Raw genomic sequence first — 8,976 nt, forward strand, 5'->3', positions numbered from 1 at the left:
AACAAAAAAAATTGATAGAAAATAGTGAACAATTTTATTTTCATAGTTGATAGAAGAAAAAGTATAAATTATTAAAAAATAAATGGAATTTTAAAAAGCTTGTTGGCATTTTCCACAAATACACTTCCAAATCAGAAGAGTCTAATCTATTTGAAAAGTTCAGTAACTCTACTCATCAAAAACTGTATTACTTAACAATAGAACAAGGCATTTTGTACAGGGATTTTATCACTGTGCCCAACTTTTAGCTAAATCACTCCATGCCTTTATGCAAGTCACGAAGTTGCCTTCAGAATCCACTTTCCTATAAATGGAAATAAAATGGCAACCCTTACCAAGATATTATATTACACTTTTAATAAGATGTTTAAAGTCTACAAGTTGAAAATAGTTAGAAGTTTAAATTCACTACAATTTACTACAGGTAACGTGAAATACCTCAGAAGAGAAGACTAATCTGGTGACAAGATTTGAAAATGCTTTTGACTAAAAATGTCTAGCATTATATTGTGTGTATATCTCAAGTTGAAATAGAATAGAATTGAACTGACATGGAGCAATGAATGGGCAATAAAATGAGGATAGAATAAATGCAGTTAAAATGAAACCAAATAGAATCTATACTTTATCCATCGCCATCCATCTCCACAATAGTCACTTATTATCAGGATGTCTAACCTAGTTTCTGCTTCTAATGTGAAGTAAGACATTCTGTCTTACTTCTGGTGGAAGTATTGATTAAGTAGTGAAGAGTAAGCAAAAATATTCTGGGATGCTGTCTTTCCAGACTTTTTCTTCCTTTTGTCAGATTCAAAGGAAAACGCAGGCTAAAATGAATCTCTCATTGTTTTCTCTCAAGACACTAATGTTATGGCTTGAGTAACTATAATGCAATAAGTCCAACAACCAAGAGAAGGCAAATGCAAATACCTTTTTCAAATTGCATAAACCTGACTGGAGAAAACAAATGGTACAGATAGACTCTCTGGTTATCAAGCGGTAGACTCTAAAATAGGTTTATTCTGGCAGAGCCTTTAAAAGGAAGACAACAGTTTGAACTAGGTCCAAGAAAAAGTGGAAATTATTCTTCTTTCTCTGCTCTTTGCTTTCTAAGAGTCAACTCAATTTAATGTCACAATGATGTTTTTTTCTACCTACTAAGTGCTAAGCCTTAGGAGATTGAAAAATGATTAAGGCTTGGTTCCTATGTTCAAAGAAATGGGAAGAGTCAAAGACATATAAAATTAACTCCAGAGGGAGTTATTTGTTTCTTATGATTGTCCTAACACTAGCTTTATATTCCTATCTTCACTATAACTCCCTTTAAAAATCTTAACAGGGACATCTCATCATCATGCTTTCAAATATGCATAAAGCCAAACGTATAATAGTCTCCTCCCCTTAAAAAAGCATTCCACATTCCAAATTTACTCAGGACACCACTATTTTCTCAATAATCCATGCTGTAAAAGTTAACATTTTTCTATTCATTCTTTTGTTTCTTGTCCCATATTCAGTTAGCCATGATGTTGTCAAATTTTCGGAAGGAACTTATCGCAAAAGAAAAAAAGTTGTCTCAGTTACTACTACTAACTGCACCCTATTTCAAATCCCATTGACCTTTTTCTATTATAGTCAGAAGTAAACAGGAAAACAGAGATCTGCCTCCCTCACACTCATGAAATTGGAGCTAAATGAATAACAATGTAGTAGGCGCCATTGGGATGGCTTCCTAGTTCACAAGGTTCACCACTGAGATCCCCAGATGTGGCTCCGTTCCCGCCTTTCCTAAGGCACTGTTGTTTCATTCCTCCTGCCCTTCTTTGAGCTACCTTGGTGTATTTCCAATAAATTACCTTTTCTTTGACTTAGTGATTTCCATTATTTGCAACCAGAAGAACCTTAACCGATACAAAAAGAAAGAAAGTTGAGCATTAAATGAATTAAATCAACACATAATAAGAGGAGATAGTCTCTCAAATGTATAATATTTTACTTAAAAATTACCAAAAAGCTTAATTGTTGCTGTTGACACAAAGAAATCATGTATAAGCGTGAAAACACTTTTTATGGGGATCTAATGTAGTTCTGTGTACATCAGAGAGACTGAAATTGGGTTAGCAAAAAAGTTTCTGTTCTCTGTGGTGGGGTAAAAATGTTTTATCTGATCACAAGGCAACCTAGACAAAATGTGCCTCAAGATCATCTCCTTCCATTTGTTCTAATTATACGCCCACTAAACAAGTAATTGAGTGCTACTTCAAGTCCCCTGAAACAGGCTGACCAGTGTTGAGGGTGTAAGCACTTTAAAGAGACAGCTCCTATTTTAAATTAACAATATCCCTATGTAGTCCGTTACTGCAAACCTCATACCAAGAGTCTAATCATTCCTAAGAACACCAATAAATGCAAGCTTATAGTGGTCCTCAAATACTAGGGAGTATAACACTAAGTGTCATGAATTCACAAGAATATATCAGTCTCTGAGCCCCTGATGCAACCTTCTTCCACTCCACTGCAACAAATTTTAAAGCTGTATGACTGCCCCTCCTCCACAAAAAAATTCTCTGTTTATTCATTCATTTTTTAGCCTTTTTTAATCTGTCGAGAATGTATTAGGTAATGAAGTATAGTGGATACAAAGACAGACAATAACAAATGATTTATTAATAGTATCCTAGTAAATATAACAAAGCACAAATAAAAGGTTCTATTAAGACACACAAAAAGGGACTTATCCTGGTCAGGGGTATCAGGAAACAGTTCCTGAGAAAATTAAATTAAAGTTGGACCTGAAAGATGGCCCCAGGTTACTCCTTCCAAATCTATGTTTCTGTCATTGCAAGTTTAATATTTAATGGAACTTTCAACACTTCTCCCATGTTCAAAATCTCTACCCACTAAGACAATAATTAAACTGAGGTAACATCTTCAGAAACCACTAGACTAGGTGATCTCTTAGGTCCCTTGTAGATCTAAAGATCCCATAACTAGTTTTCAATATGTACATAATATTTCATTTTATGGGAGTCCTGTAATTAGCTGGAGGTCCCTCATATTTTTGTATGTAAGAAAAGTAAGTTGCAAAGAAACGTAAATGACTTCGTTCCATTTCTAAGAAAATGAACAACTTAGTATAGGTGTTTTTGTTTATATAGTGTTTTTTGAAAATAGAGAAATATGTGGAGAAATACACCAAAATATTAACAGTGGTTTCTTAAGGGAAAGAAAGAAGGTAGAGAAAATCTAGAAGAGGAAAAAAGGCTGTTGAATAACTTAAATACATCAAGGCTTAATTTTAATAAAAATTCAAAGGTACATACACCATCTAATTGCAGTTTTTGCCATTACTTTTAATGCCAAAAACAATTACTTTTGCACCAACGTACTATTTCTGCAAATCTGTAAAAATGGAAAATAGTAGAGATTTTGGCACTTACCAAATAGAAATATTATGGATAAATGACAGTATTGATTGATTAGTGACAAGATCATAGCAATTCGTATCATTGGTATCTGTTTTCATTTCAATACTATGCTAGAAGTTAAGTAATGTTTTAATCTTTGTGATTTTAAAATATAATTTGTGTTAACCATTCAAAGTCTCTCTTTAATTCAGCTTTATTCTGTCTCTTCAATTTCTTACTGCTTCCTAAATGTATTCACCAAGCACTTTTTATCAGTAACCTTCAGTTTTATGGCTCTTGTGATAGATTTCAGGGTGTGTGGGGCAGGGGCGCCCGGGAAGCAAGGAAAGAAAAATGTCTTGATTTCTGCTATGCAGCAGGCCCCGTGCTAGGTGTTTTTCATTCATAAATCCATTTAGTCCTTTCAACACGTTAAAATGAACACATCACTGTCTTCTCTCTTTTACAGATAAGGAAACTGAGTTACATAACTTATCTTGAGTCCACGGCACCAAAGGAGTAGAGCTGGAATTTTTACCCAAGACAGCCTAATCATAAAACTCATGATTTTTTTTTATTATTGTTCTTTAAGTTCTGAAATACATGTGCAGAACATGCAGGTTTGTTAAATAGGTATTACATATGCCATAGTGGTTTGCTGCACCCATCAACCTGTCATCTACATTAGGCATTTATCCTCATGCTATCCATCCCCTAGCCCCTCCATACCCTGACAGGCCCTGGTGTGAGATGTTCCCTTCCCTGTGTCCATGTGTTTTCATTGTTCTACTCCCACTTACGAGTGAGAACATGTGGTGTTTGGTTTTCTGTTCCTGTGTTAATTTGCTGAGAATGATGGTTTCCAGCTTCATCCATGTCCCTGCAAAGGACAGGAACTCATCCCTCATTTTTTACCCACCACACTTCATCCCTTTCCATGCTCATCTCCCATAAGTTCCCCAGTGGACTCTTCACTGAGGTCATACCAGTCATGTGGGACTACTCGCATTTTCTAGTACATGCCATTCGTTTCTCTCATCCAGTCTCCCTTTTCCACCCTTGCCCTGGTCTGTCTCTTTCTCCTACTCCTGCTCCTTCTTCTCCTTCTTTGTTTCTTTCTTTGTTTCTCTCTCTCTCTCTCACTCTCTCTCCCCCCACCCCCCATTTTACTTCGCTTGGAATGTACTACTCCTACTCCACCTGTATATTAAGCAAATTTCTATTTGTTTCCTAAGGCTCAGCCCAGATATCCTCTCCTGCAAGCCATCACTGTATGACATCTCCAAACAGACTCAAGAGCTTCCTCTGTACTCCCATTATGCCTATTTTTAGACCTCTATTGTGTCCCTTATCACTGCTACAATTATTTGATTATTTAGCCACCAGCTCACTAACCTTTTACCTTCTCCAGCCTAACTGTGAGTCATAGTCAGGCAGAAGCCATAAGAAGTTCTTTATGATTCCAAAGCCTCATGCAGGACCTGGAAGACATGCAAAAATTAATAAACGAATGCTAAGTGAATGAATAAATTAATTGTTCCCTTGAGTTCAGTACACAAATCCAGAGTAACTTAGAGAGGACAGGTGAGTGAACAAGACAGAACGAAAATGATAGTTTGCCCTGTTCCGAAAAGATATCATAGTCTCTCAGATAAGTTAACTGTCTGAGGGAGGTTTCCCAGCAGAATAATTAACTGGAAAGTACAAAGTTTCAGAGAAATTATATCTGCTTATATATACTAAGTTTTACATGGTGTGCCTGTAGAAGCTGAAGCTTAAGTCAGGGATACTCAGCCATACCAAAGATTTCCTTGTCTTCGGTGTGGCACAGAATCTGGGATAATAGGTATCTCAATAATGACCCAAGCAGAAAAATGACTGATGATGACAGGCGACTCCTTAGTTCTTATCATTACAAGAAAGGAGGATCCCCTTCCAATAAAAATTAGATTTAATTTCCTGCCTGCTCAGTGGATGAGACCTGAGAGGTGAATATGAATAAATAAAGATTTTAAAAACTGATAATTCTTACTTTACCAGATTTGGTATCAGTTAGGACTACTGGGTTCCAAGCAACACAAAAGTGCACTCAGCAACTTAAATAAGAAACACTGAAGGAGGTTTTGCACAGGAAAAACAGCCAAAAAATAAAGCCTTGGAACCAACAAGAGCGAGTGAAGCTCTGAGGTTCTAGGAAACAGGAGTCGATGGCCTTGTCAGAGTGCCATATTTGAGCTGAATTCACTCCAATTATTTTCTTGTTACTCAACCTAACAGAGAATCTGATTGATCCATCATAGTCCAATATATCCATGAATTGGCTAAGGGAGACTGGAGTAATTTTAGGTACAGTCCCACTAAGATTCCAATCAAATAAGGATGACAAGTTCCCCCATAGAAATACAGGAGTACAGAAACCATAAAATGAGGAAACAGATAAATATATTTGGGGAAACAAAAATAATATATCCACTACTTATTTATAGTCCTCCTTTTCAATATTTCAAGTGTAAGCTCCATGTAGACAAGTACTTTGATTAGTCTTGTTTCCTACTATATCCTCATCACTATAATATTAACTAGCATACAGAAAGCATTCAATAAATATTAGTTAAGTTAATACCTTGTTTCTAAATAAATTACCCTTTGGTTACACTAGCTAGATATTATGTAGGTCCAAGAAGGAAAAATATACACAGTCAATAAATTTTTATAAAAGCAAAACTGCAGGGAAAAAATCAAAGCCTGAGGCATACTTAAACTGAGAACCCTGAATGGTCAGAGACTCATAAGAGGGCTCCAGAGATTTATAAAAGATAAAGAGCATAGTATATATTAGAAGGAAGGCATGGGAAAGCTGGGAGAAGGGAAGTAATGTTCATTGCGTCCCTGCCTTCTGACAGCTGTTCTGGTAGGTGTTTTTGCATATGCTGTTTTCTTAATATGGTATACCAAAACTTTGGGGAATATACAAAAAGTAATGACTATCATAGAAAGCAGACTGCATTTCCCTCATTGTCATCTATACAGCTAGCCCTTGACCTCAGGTACCCTCCACTAAGCACATATTTGATTTGCACAATGAGGCCATTGCCTCTGGTAAAGAGCAAAGGGTCAGCATTGCTGGTCAAAGAAACATCAATCTTTCCACTCCACCTCTGCCTCACCTTCAGGCATACCCACTGCAGGAAATAATGCCAAGCACTTTATATGTGCCTACATGAGCATTCTTTCTTTGGATTATTGGATAAAGAAATTATACCATGGAATACTGTTCAGCCATAAAAAGAATGAAATCATGTCTTTTGCAGCATCATGGATGGGACTGAGGGCCATTATCTTAAGTGAAACAACTCAGACACAGAAAATCAAAGACCTCATGTCCTCATTTACAAATGGGAGCTAAATAATGTGTACACATAGACACAGAGTGTGGAATAAAAGACTGGAGACTCAGAAAGGTGGCAGAGTAGGAAGGAGGTGAGAGAGGAGAAATTGTTTCGCAGGTACAATGTATATTATGTAGGTGATGGTTACACTAAAACCCAGACTTCATCATTATGCAATATATCCAGGGAACAAAACTGCACTTGTGTCTCTTAAATTTATACGAAAAAATTAAAATAATAAAGTGTGCAAACGCCACAACCAACTTACCTTTTTACGTTCTTCCTTCTCCTGTATCCCTCAAAGTTGTTAGTAACCAACTACTCACTCTGTCCTAAAATAGTCTGCTGGTTTAAGGCAGAGATGGTGTTTCCAGTTGGTTCTCTATACTGACAGTGAGATCTAGAAGAAACATAAAAAACATTACCTAGTCCATGCTTATTTTACAGATGACAAAACAGAAGCTCAGATAAGAACGAGAATTGCCCAATATCTCACAGCTAGTTAGTGTTAAGGCCAGGACTTTAACCTGGATCTCCCATTTTCTAATTCAGTTATTTCTTATTTCACCAGAGTTTGCTCAGATGTTGTAATTCCAATGTAACTTTAAGATGTTTACAATAAATAATGAATCAACTACCTTAATTGTGGATTAATATAATTTTTCCACTTAATTTAATTATTGAGCTCTATTGGTCAGAACATTTTTCACAATCAAAGGATTTCCAATACAACAGAGCACTTTTATCTTCTCATAAGAACCCAAAACCAAATAATGGATTTATCATAAGATGTTTTAATTTGGGGGTATTCTTTTTTATATTTGAGGTCTCACCAAGATGATAGTATGCTCCTTCTAATTATACAAGATGGTAGTGAAGTCCATGAACCCAAGAAGTGATAGCAATTGTCCATTATTATCTCTGGAGATTTTTTTACATCAATACCACCTCAACCATTCAGATGAGGATGTTACTTTGTAGCTAGTCCAATAGCACCATCTGGTTGACAGAAGCAAAGGCAAGCAACAGAAACTGTGAGTCCAGAATAAATTGTTATGTTTCCAGAGTATCTCACTCACATTTTAGATTCAAAATTTATGGAATGAAAATGTAATTCTCTTGGCCTTTTTCTTTAATTATCATACCAGTCAGATTTCTGACTTGCAAACAACAAAATCCACTCTGGCTAAAGTTAAAAAAGAATTTCTTAAAATAACACTTAGCTATGCCAAAGCTTGATCCTTAAAATACAAGAATGATGAATTGAACTTTATCAAAACTTAAAAATTTGACTTCAAAGGAATTGTTAAGAACATGAAAACATAAAACACAGACTGGCAGAAAATATTTATAAATCATATTTCTGGTAAAGACTTGTATGCAGAATATATTAAGAGCTTTGGTGATCTGCAGATGGTCTCCCTGAAGTATTTAACACTTGCATGTGAAGAAGTTACCCAAGTCTAGGAAAAGAACCACAGAGGGAACAGAAAGACTAAAAGATCTCATAATTCACAGAGTATTAGAGTCAGAAGAGCCTTGCTTCAATAGTGGGAAATAATTAGCCATAGCCTATATATGGGTCTAATTCCACCTATGAAGTCATAAGAGCAAGATCCAAAATGCTCAAACTGTTACCAAGTAGCTTTGCTGTGTCCTAGAACAAAGCTCAAGGATATTTACAATAAAACAAAAATCTCTAGCATCAAATAAATCAGTGTCTGAAATCCAATAAAAATTTATCAGGCAGCCGGGCGCGGTGGCTCACGCCTGTAATCCCAGCACTTTGGGAGGCCGAGGCGGGTGGATCACGAGGTCAAGAGATCGAGACCATCCCGGTCAACATGGTGAAACCCTGTCTCCACTAAAAATACAAAAAATTAGCTGGGCATGGTGGCGCGTGCCTGTAATCCCAGCTAGTCAGGAGGCTGAGGCAGGAGAATTGCCTGAACCCAGGAGGCGGAGGTTGCGGTGAGCCGAGATCGCGCCATTGCACTCCAGCCTGGGTAACAAGAGTGAAACTCCGTCTCAAAAAAAAAAAAAAAAAAACTTTAAAAATATATGTATGGTATTTTTATCGAAGTTATATAAATTTAGCAAAATCAATACTGAGGCATATATCATCATCTTAGGATAAACTGGAATACATGAATAAATCAGGAATTTGATTTTAAAATATA

General features: G+C 36.3%; 1 protein-coding gene across 2 annotated transcripts in view; it reads right to left on the bottom strand.

Annotated features, from left to right (window-relative positions):
• Positions 1-7,217, bottom strand: part of CPS1 (carbamoyl-phosphate synthase 1) — a 155,689-nt gene extending 148,472 nt beyond the window's left edge. Inside the window, exons 1-2 of one of the 2 annotated variants that reach the window (XM_064373038.1) lie at positions 7,065-7,217; positions 4,810-4,888 (exon numbers count right to left, since the gene is read on the bottom strand). The gene's annotated coding sequence lies outside the window, so the exon portion shown is untranslated. Of the gene's footprint in view, positions 1-4,802; positions 4,889-7,064 lie in introns of both variants that reach the window. The other variant, XM_021667019.2, reaches the window with a different exon arrangement.
• Between the last annotated feature and the right edge of the window lie 1,759 nt (positions 7,218-8,976).

This window comes from Aotus nancymaae, unplaced genomic scaffold (assembly GCF_030222135.1).
Source record: "Aotus nancymaae isolate 86718 unplaced genomic scaffold, 86718_ANA_hifiasm-v0.15.2.pri h1tg000008l, whole genome shotgun sequence".
NCBI classification, from domain to species: Eukaryota; Metazoa; Chordata; class Mammalia; order Primates; family Aotidae; genus Aotus; species Aotus nancymaae.